Source organism: Aegilops tauschii, chromosome 7, assembly GCF_002575655.3.
Source record: "Aegilops tauschii subsp. strangulata cultivar AL8/78 chromosome 7, Aet v6.0, whole genome shotgun sequence".
Classification (NCBI taxonomy): Eukaryota; Viridiplantae; Streptophyta; class Magnoliopsida; order Poales; family Poaceae; genus Aegilops; species Aegilops tauschii.
The window spans coordinates 195832035-195842575 of record NC_053041.3 but is presented as its reverse complement, the minus strand read 5'-3'; positions in this window follow the sequence as shown (position 1 = coordinate 195842575).

Below are 10541 nucleotides of genomic sequence, written 5' to 3'. Positions count from 1 at the left end.
AAAAACAGAGTAATGCAATAAGAACGATGACATGATGTAGACAAGATCCGTTTATCTATATGGCGGTAGATATAGATCTCGTCTTTTTTTCCTTAGTAGCAATGATACATACGTATCGGTTCCCTTTCTGTCACTGGGATCTAGCACCGTAAGTTCGAACCTAGTACCGGGCACCTCTTCCCATTGCAAGATAAATAGATCAAGTTGGTCAAACAAAACCCAAATATAGGAGAAGAAATACGAGGCTATAAGAGATCATGCATATAAGATATCAAAGAAACTCAAATAACTTTCATGGATATAAAAATATATAACTGATCATAAACTCGAAGTTCATCAGATCCCAACAAACACATCGCAAAAGAGTTAAATCATATGGATCTCCAAGAGACCATTTTATTGAGAATTCAGCAAGAGAGAGAAAGCCCTCTAGCTACTAACTACGGACCCGAAGGTCTACAAGGAACTACTCACGCATCATCGGAGAGGCACGAATGGAGGTGGTGAACCCCATCTGAGATGGTGTCTAGATTGGATCTGGTGGTTCTGGACTCTGCGGCGGCTGGATGAATGTTTCGTCGACTCCCCTAGGGTTTCTGGAATATTGTGGTATTTATAGAGCAAAGAGGCGGTCCAGGGGCACCCGAGGTGGGCACAACCCACCAGGGCGCGCCTGGGCCTCCTGGCGCGCCCTGGTGGGTTGTGCCCCCCTCGGGGCTCCCCCCAGGTGCAACCAGGTCCCATTTCTTTCCTTCTGGCCCATAAAAATTCATCGTGGAGTTTCGTGGCATTTGGACTTCATCTGATATTGATTTCCTGTGATGTAAAAAACATGGAAAAACAGCAACTAGCATTTGGCACTATGTCAATAGGTTAGTACCAAAAAATGATATAAAATGACTATAAAATGATTATAAAACATCCAAGATTGATAATAAAACAGCATGGAACAATGAAAAATTATAGATACGTTGGAGACGTATCAGTCTCGCCGTCGTCCACCGCCCTGGTGCTCTCGGCGCTGCGTGGTCAACGTGGTCAACGAACAACATCCATCGGAAGTGGACTGTACGTGGAGAGCTGACAGCTGGGTCCACGGCCGCACACAAGGAAATGCCTCCTTATTACGCGCAAAATAATGATTCCTCCACCTGACATCTGGGACCAACCGAAAGGGCCTCTGTATTTCGCGAAAAAGATGTTCCCGCCGCTGACAGCTCGGACCCACCAGCTATCTCTTCGCACGCAAGGAAGTGCTTCCTTATTACGCACAAAAAAATGAATACTCCCCCTGCTAGCTGGGACCCACCATATGGGAGGCTGACTTGTGGGCCTACTAAGTTGACGCGGACAGAGGGCTTTGTCAACTTAGTCAATATGAATGATTCTATCACTAGTGACCCTTGGATTGTTAACATCCAACGGTCGTCCTGCTTCTTCAACCTCTGATTTTCTTGCTCCAGCCGTCCAAACCACCGCGTGCTCTTTCCTCTCGTGGCCGGCTGTGCTGCCACGGAGGCCTCACTGCCCCTACTACTCCCCCCGCTGGCCAGGCCCTGCAGCGACGGCAGCCTCACACGGAAGCTGAACCAGTGAACCCTCGTAGTCCTCTCCGCATGGGCATCCACTGCCGTGTCTTCCCCGGCTCCGCGTCGTCCCCTTCCTAGGCCTCGCCGTCGTCCACCGCCTTGGTGCTCTCGGCGCGGCGTGGTCAATGTGGTCAACGACCGACTTCCATCGGAAGAGTACTGTACGTGGAGAGGCTGACAGCTGGGTCCACGGCCGCAGCAAGGAAGTGCCTCCTTATTACATGGAAAATGATGATTCCTCCACCTGACAGCAGGGACCCACCGGACGGGCCACCATATTTTGCGAAAAAACGTTCCCCCCTGACTGATGGGACCCACCAGCTACATCTTCGCACGCAAGGAAGTGCGTCCATATTACGGGCAAAAAAATGATTCGCCCCCTGACTGCTGGGACCCACCAGCTACATCTTCGCACGCAAGGAAGTGCCTGACAGTCGGGACCCACCTGGTCGAAGCATACGTAGTGTTGTCATTCTGGTCGCGAACATGTATGTACATACTGGTCGATGTAAAGGCGTGCACGTGTCGTAGTAGAGGCGCGCACGGAGCATCTACATGTACGTATAACAGCCAGGGTGCAAGAAAGTAAATACGGCCACGTACGTACAACGGGCTGGGTCGGAATGGAATGCGTCATCATGTTCATCAGGAGCCAACCGGCTTGGACGGAACAACCGATGGAAACGAGGCCTGGCATACTGGAGAACAGAGGAAACGGCCTTGTGTTCGACCGGCCATGGTAAAAATAGGATCATGTTCATCGGGAGGGGTCTGGCGTACCGCAAAACGGAGGAAACGGACTTCTCTTGGACCTCCTACGGTCGAAACGGGGTCCTGTTGATCGGGAGGGGTGTGGCGTACCGCAAAACGGAGGAAACAGACTTGTGTTGGAGCGCTACGGTCAAAACGGGGGTCCTGTTCATCGGGAGGGGTGTGGTGTACTGCAAAACAGGACTCCACGGGATACTGTTTGATGTCTACTACACAACCTTCTTCTTGTAGACGTTGTTGGGCCTCCAAGTGCAGAGGTTTGTAGGACAATAGCAAATTTCCCTCAAGTGGATGACCTAAGGTTTATCAATCCATGGGAGGCGTAGGATGAAGATGGTCTTTCTCAAACAACCCTGCAACCAAATAACAAAGAGTCTCTTGTGTCCCCAGCACACCCAATACAATGGTAAATTGTATAGGTGCACTAGTTCGACGAAGAGATGGTGATACAAGTGCAAAATGGATAGTAGATATAGGTTTTTGTAATCTGAAAATATAAAAACAGCAAGGTAACTAATAATAAAAGTGAGCACAAACGGTACTGCAATACGTTGAACAAGGCCTAGGGTTCCTACTTTCACTAGTGCAAGTTCTCTCAACAATAATAACATAATTGGATCATATAACTATCCCTCAACATGCAACAAAGAGTCACTCCAAAGTCACTAATAGCGGAGAACAAACGAAGAGATTATTGTAGGGCACGAAACCACCTCAAAGTTATCCTTTCTGATCGACTATCATAGAGTTCGTACTAGAATAACACCTTAAGACACAAATCAACCAAAACCCTAATGTCACCTAGATACTCCAATGTCACCTCAAGTATCCGTGGGTATGATTATACGATATGCATCACACAATCTCAGATTCATCTATTCAACCAACACAAAGAACTTCAAAGAGTGCCCCAAAGTTTCTACCAGAGAGTCAAGACGAAAACGTGTGCCAACCCCTATGCATAAGTTCACGAGGTTACGGAACCCGCAAGTTGGTCACCAAAACATACATCAAGTAGATCACGTGATATCCCATTGTCACCACAGATAAGCACATGCAAGACATACATAAAGTGTTCTCAAATCCTTAAAGACTCAATCCGATAAGATAACTTCAAAGGGAAAACTCAATCCATTACAAGAGAGTAAAGGGGGAGAAACAACATAAGATCCAACTATAATAGCAAAGCTCGCGATACATCAAGATCGTACCAAATCAAGAACACGAGAGAGAGAGAGAGAGAGAGAGAGAGAGATCAAACACATAGCTACTGGTACATACCCTCAGCCCCAAGGGTGAATGTCGGTGTACAAAAAGAGGGGTGTGTTTTTGTACCCCTATACCTGTGCACGGGCAGTCGGAGCCGCGCCTGCGGTCACACCAGGCAGAACAGGGGAGGTGAGCCAAGGTAAGACCGAAGCCCGAGGCAATCAGAGCAACGCCAAGGGCAAGACCACAAAGAGCAGAGGGACGAAGCAGGTTCCCCCGGTAAGACCCTTTCCGGGGCAGCCTCAGCGGCCCCGGCAAGATCCTTGCCGGGACAGCTCGCCCCACACCAACAGAGCGAGCCACCCTTGAGCCCATGGTCCCCAACACCATCATCCACGTGGGGCCAGGACTCGGGAGGCACCTCCGTGGTGGCATGCAGATCTTTGTGAAGACATATTCAAGATCAGATGATGATTAGAAGACGACGATCCTTGGCAAGATCCTTGCCGAGGAAGACCACCAGACCCTTGGCAAGGCCCTTGCCGGGGACGACAGCGCGCCACGGCAAGACCCTTGCCGGGCCACACGACAAGACCCTTGCCGGCCCACCCGGCAAGGCCCTCGCCAAGGACGCCAGCAGGGCCACCGCCAGGCCCACGTCAACCAAGCTTCCACCACCGTTCACATGCAGCTGCCAGCCCAACCAGCTGGGCGGGCACCTGCGTGGCAACATGAAGCTCCCAGGCCAACTCATCGAGCGCTTGCGTGGCGGCATGCAGATCTTCGTGAAGGATCCACCACCGCGCCAACTCAGCTGCCTGCCTGCCTACATGGCACCGCACGCATCACTGGCCGAGGCGCGTGTCGAAGCGAGGAGGAGCGGCGACGGACGGGACGGGCCTCGCCCCCGTCCCCGATAAAGCAAGGGGACACCTAAGCTACGCATTAAATGTGTCTTGTCCTGTAATACGAGCGATAAGCTCAGGGCACTGTACGCCTTTCCACCTCCTGTGTGCCACTGTGGCAGCCCCTTTGACTATAAAAGGAGGCCCATGGCATACTGCAGAAGGATTCGGCTCTTTCGAACCACACACTGACCACAGCTAGTTCGAGAGCTCAAGAACTCTCTAAAATACACCCACCAAAGCAGGACTAGGGTTTTACGCATCCTCGTGGCCTGAACCTGGGTAAACGATCCTTGTGCTGTCTACTAGCCCTGCTCTTCTCGCAACCCCGCGCCCCGGCAACCGTAGTAGGGATTCTTGTGATCCCACTGGTGTCGTTCCACACCGACATCTTTGGCGCGCCAGGTAGGGGGCGCAATTGTGAGAATCTGGTCTAGTAGCTAGCCTAGCAGTTCTTCATCGCCATGGCTCCTAAGAAGAAGACGGCCACTGCGGTCGGCTCGTTGGGAGCCGAGCGGCCCGTGCCGGTGCGGGCGGGCAGTGGACCAGTCGCAGACAGGACCCGGGTCGCGGTCCGCGAGCACCAGCATCGCCCTAGTAGTCAGAGCCTAGCGAGCGGCGTCGTTCGCGCACCAGACGACCGGCTACACGCCGCCGGATCCAAAGACGGAGCTGGCCCCCCCGCAGGCAGCGCGGGGCCCTCCAGGGGTGTCGTTGTGCCACCTCCGGGCGGCACAGCGACCTCCAGGACGCCCACACCGGCGACCACTGCGCGCTCTTCCCATGGTGGGCGCGTCGAGCAGTGTCACCACGTTGGTGACCCTGGGCACCGCCATGGGGAGAGCCCCGTGCGTCGTCTGCGGGATGAAGGGGATCAGCACGCCCGCCGAAACGCTGGCGAAAATGGCCCACAACCGCTGGGTCGTAACGGAGCTCCTTCTAACGTAGTTAGAAGTCAAAGCGTGCCACGATCCACACAGTTGTCGCCGCCGCCCACGCCAGCAGAAGCTTTGGCGCGCGCGCAGCTGCTCCTCGACTTCCCTCCTGCTGCAGAGAAGCTCGACGAGTGGAGGGCCACCATCCGGAGCCTCGTCGCCGTCGCCAGCAAATACGATCCACGACCAGCGGGGCCCTCGGGTCGGTGCTCCATCAGGCCACCACGTGCTGGCGCTGGGAGGACCGGGGGGTGCTGCAGCCACGGTGCACTCTCCTCATCCTCGCCAGCCGCCGCGTGCGTCTGCCCGTCGTGACGACGCTTGTGATAACATATCTATAGCGTTGTTCGACCCACGAACCCACCGCGACCAGCGCCAAGTTCTTCAAGAACGAGCTCACGAAGACGCTCAAACCACCATCGAGCGTCGGCGCGAAACGCGCCGCCAGTCAGACAAGCGGGCGGGACCCGCTATGGACCACCCGGCACCGGGGGGCCCCGGCGGCCTACCTTACGAGCTGGGCTGCCTGGCCTTTACCCGTGAGCTGCGGCAGTTCCAGTGGCCATCCACCGCACGTTCAAGCCCGACGTCGGCGAGAAGTACACTGGCAGGACCCATCCGTCCGAGTTCCTCAGCATCTACACCATCGCGATGCAGGCCGCTGGGGCTCGCGACGACAAGGTGCTTGCCAACTATTTCCCGCTGGCGCTCAAGCCCAACGTGATGTCTTGGTTGATGCACTTGCCGGTGGATTCCATTTCTTCTTGGTTGGATCTGTGCCATGAGTTTGTTGGCGCCTTCACCGGAGGCCACCAAGCTCATGGCCAGGCCAGTGATCTGCATATTATTCCCCAGAAGGAAGGGGAGACCCTGCGCAAGTACATCCAGAGATTCAGCCGGGTACAGTACAACATCCCCGATGTTCATCCCGCTGCTGTGATTAGCGCGTTCCACCAGAACGTGCGCAATCGCAAGATGCGTGAGGAGCTGGCGATGACCAAGATTAAGGATGTGGCCGAGCTCTACGTTCTGGCCGATAGATGCGCCCGGGCTGAAGAGTGAAGGAAGTACCCCGGCGAATACGCCGGCGCGGAAACCGACTCTACCGATGAAGACGCCGCCACCCCGACGAAGAAGGGCCGGCGTCGCAACAGGAAACGCAAAGGCAAGGCCGTGCTTGCCGTTGAGGGATCTGACGATACCGGTGCCGGCAAGAAGATCAAGGCAGACGCCCCCGGCAAGAAGATTTCCGGGTGCGCCGCCTGCCGGGCCTTGGCGGCTACCGACAAGCCAGGAAGCTCCAGCAAGCAATACTGCAAGATCCACCGCACCAAGGGCCACGACCTCCAGAACTGCCGACAAGTCGAGCTGCTTGCTGAGAAGCAAAAGGCTGAGTACGAGAGGTGGGACAAGGAGAAGGACCAGGACGGTGCCGAGGGATCCGGCGAGAAGCGTGGCGGGCAAGGAGGCCGCCCCGGCAAGGACAACCAGCAAGAGAGACCCGCCCGGGGCCGCGACAAGAAACAAGAAGACGATGATCACGACGATGACGACGAGTCTAGTGAGCAAGGGTTCCAGAAGGCTACGGAGGCCATGTGCGTCGATGGCGGCACCTCGCTGCATACCTCTCACCGCTAGCTCAAGCAGTGGGCGCGTGAGATTACAACAGCAGAGCCGTCGTTCGACGCTCAGAAGCCGCTGAAGTGGTCCAGCATGCCCCTCATCTTTGACGTCGAGGACCACCCTGACCGCACTACCGCGGTCGGGTGTTTGCCATTGTTGGTCTCACCAACGATACACAACCTCAGGGTGAACAAGATGTTGGTTGACGGCGGGGCCGGCCTAAACCTGATCTCGCCTGTCGTGATCAAAAGGTTGCAAATCCCTGATGGAGACCTCGAGGAAACGGGCACGTTTCAAGGGGTTAATCCGGGGAGGAGCCAGCCGAAGGGAAAGGTCACACTGCCCGTGACATTTGGAGTAGAGTTGAACCACAGGACGGAGAGAATCGTCTTCGACGTGGCCGAGATCCCCTTGCCCTACAACGGGATCCTCGGCCGCCCGGCACTAGCCAAGTTCATGGCGACATCACACTACGCCTACAACATGCTAAAGATGCCCGGGCTGTTGACCATCATCTCCGTCCCCTCCGACAAGAAGGATGCGCTGATTTGCGCCGACCAACTCTACCAAGAGGCAGTTGCAGCAGCTGCCGCCAAGGCACCTGCTCCTGCCGCTGAAGATCTGGGAGGGAAGAAGAAGCCCGGCAAGACCTCTCACACCCACTTCGGCAAGCGCACCTCCTCGGAATGTTGTGCTACCATCGAGGACGTGCCAGAGAGCTCTACCGACAAGAGCAAGAGATCCAGAGCTGAGCTGCCGCATACCAAGAAGGTGCCTGTCAGGGAGGATGGCACGGGAGGGGCCTTCACCATAGGCTCCACCCTCGACAGCAAATAGGAAGGCGCGCTCGTCACCTTCCTGCGGGCGAATGTCGACGTGTTTGCATGGCAAGCATCCGACATCCCCGGTGTTCCCAGGGAGGTGATTGAGCACCACCTAGCTGTCTGCCCTCATGCGCGGCCCGTCAAGCAGAAGGTCAGAAAGCAGGCTCTGGAGAGGCAGGAGTTCATCATAGAGGAGATCAGAAAGTTGGAAGCGGCAGGTTTGGTGAGGGGAGTGCTCCACCCGACGTGGTTGGCCAATCCGGTAGTGGTGCGCAAGGCGAATGGGAAGTGGAGGTTGTGTATTGATTACACAGATATCAATAAGGCTTGTCCTAAGGACCCCTTCCCAATGCCGCGCATCGACCAGATTGTTGACTCCACGGCCGGGTGTGATCTGTTGTCATTCCTCGACGCCTACTCGGGCTACCACCAGATCTTCATGACCAGCGAGGATGAAGAAAAGACAGCGTTCATCACCCCATGTGGTACGTATTGCTTTTTACCGATGCCTTTCGGGTTGAAGAGTGCTGGCTCAACATTTGAAAGAGCAGTCCAGATTGGTTTTGAACCTCAGCTCCATAGAAATATGGAGGCCTACATGGATGACACAGTGCTCAAAACCAAAGACGGGCGAACTCTTGTGCAAGATCTAGAAGAGACGTTTGCCAACCTGCGCAAGATCAACCTCAAGCTGAACCCTGAGAAGTGTGTCTTTGGCGTTCCGTCCGGCAAGCTTCTTGGGTTCTTTGTGTTACAGCGCGGGATCGAGGCAAACCCAGACAAAATCAAGGCTATTAGCAGATTGAGGCGCCCAAGCGGATCAAAGATGTGCGTCGGCTCACCGGCTGCGTTGCCGCCATGATCTGGTTCATCTCCAAGTCCGCTGAGCACGCCCTTCCTGTCTTCAAAATCTTGAAGAAGGCGAGCCCAATGGAGTGGACCCCAGAAGCCGAGGCAGCATTGCAGGATCTGAAGAAATACCTTTCCTCCAGGCCAATACTGGTTGCGCCTAAACCACAAGAGTCGTTGCTGCTATATCTGGCGGCGACAAATCAAGTGGTCAGCACCGCACTGGTGGCACAGAGGGAGGTCGACGAGGAGGCAGTGACGGCGGTAGAACCAGTGGATGGCAAGCCAAAGATTCCCCCGGCAGGGCCTGGTGCCGGCAAGGCGCGGCCCCCAGCAGAGTCTGATGCCACCAAGGCAGTGCCCGCGCAGTCGAGTGAAGTGGTGCAGAAGAAGAAAATGATGCAACACCCGGTTTACTTTGTCAGCTCCCTCTTGCAGGGGGCTAGGTCGAGGTATTCCGGCGTGCAAAAATTGCTCTTCGGCCGCCTTATGGCCTCGATGAAGCTGCGTCATTACTTCCAAGCCCACGAGATCACTGTCGTCACCCGCCTCCCGTTGCAACGGATACTGCATAACCCAGATGCAACGGGAAGGATTGTGGAATGGGCCTTGGAGCTATCAAGTTTCGGTTTGAAGTTTGAAAGTACCTCAACAATCCAGAGCAGAGTCTTGGCGGAGTTCATTGCAGAATGGACCTCAACGCCTGACGAAGAAATCCAGGAGACCACTCTCCCCGGCAAGGAAGCAGACCGCGACTGGATCATGTACTTTGATGGGGCTTTCTCGCTGCAAGGCGCCGGTGCCGGTGTGCTGCTTGTCGCGCCCACCGGAGAGCACCTCAAGTACATGATGCAGATGCACTTCCCCAGGGAGATGTCCACCAACAACACTGCTGAGTACGAGGGATTGCTTGCCGGTTTCAGGATTGCGGCATACCTCGGGGTTAAGAAGCTCATCATCAGGGGTGACTCGCAGCTTGTTGTTAGGCAGGTCAACAAGGATTACCAGAGCCCATTGATGGAGGCATACGTAGATGAGGTGAGGAAGCTGGAGGAGCGCTTTGACGGTATTCAAGCGGAGCACGTCCCCCGAATGGAGAACGACATCGCCGATTACCTGTCAAAGCGTGCTGCATTCAAGCTACCTGTGGAACCAGGTACCTTTTTGCTCCGGTTAACTCAACCATCCGTCGAGCCATCAGCGGGGCAGAACAAGCAGAGGAAGTCAGGTCCCGGCAAGTACTTTCCTACCGAGCCCCCTGGGGCTGCCGACAAGGGTGCTGCCGCGGACGCTGAGCCTACCCAAGAGCAACTGGCTCCGGCATGGCGTCAAGCCCTGGCCGTAGAGACAGTCGCTCCCATGGCAGAAGAAATGCCTTTGGCCCTTGCCGTCGAGCCCCAGGCTCCGGCATGGGCGCAGCATACTGTCCAATTCCTCCAAACAGGGGAGCTTCCTGAGGAGCAGGAAGAAGCGGAAAAAGTAGCCCGTCGGTCCGCCCTGTACCAGTTCGTCGATGACGTCCTGTATAGGAGAAGGCCAAACGGTGTGAAATTGAAGTGCATCCCCCGGGAGGAAGGACTGGAGCTGTTGGCGGAGATACATGGAGGCATATGTGGCTCCCACATAGGGTCGAGGGCCCTTGCCAAGAAGGCGTTCCGGCAGGGATTCTTCTGGCTCACCGCCCTCCAGGATGCGACGGCACTAGTAACCAAGTGTGAAGCGTGCCAGTTCCATTCAAAGAAGCTTCATCAACCAGCTCAAGCCCTTCAAACAATCCCTCTCTCCTGGCCATTCTCGGTCTGGGGGCTCGATATACTGGGCCCTTTCCCCCGTGCT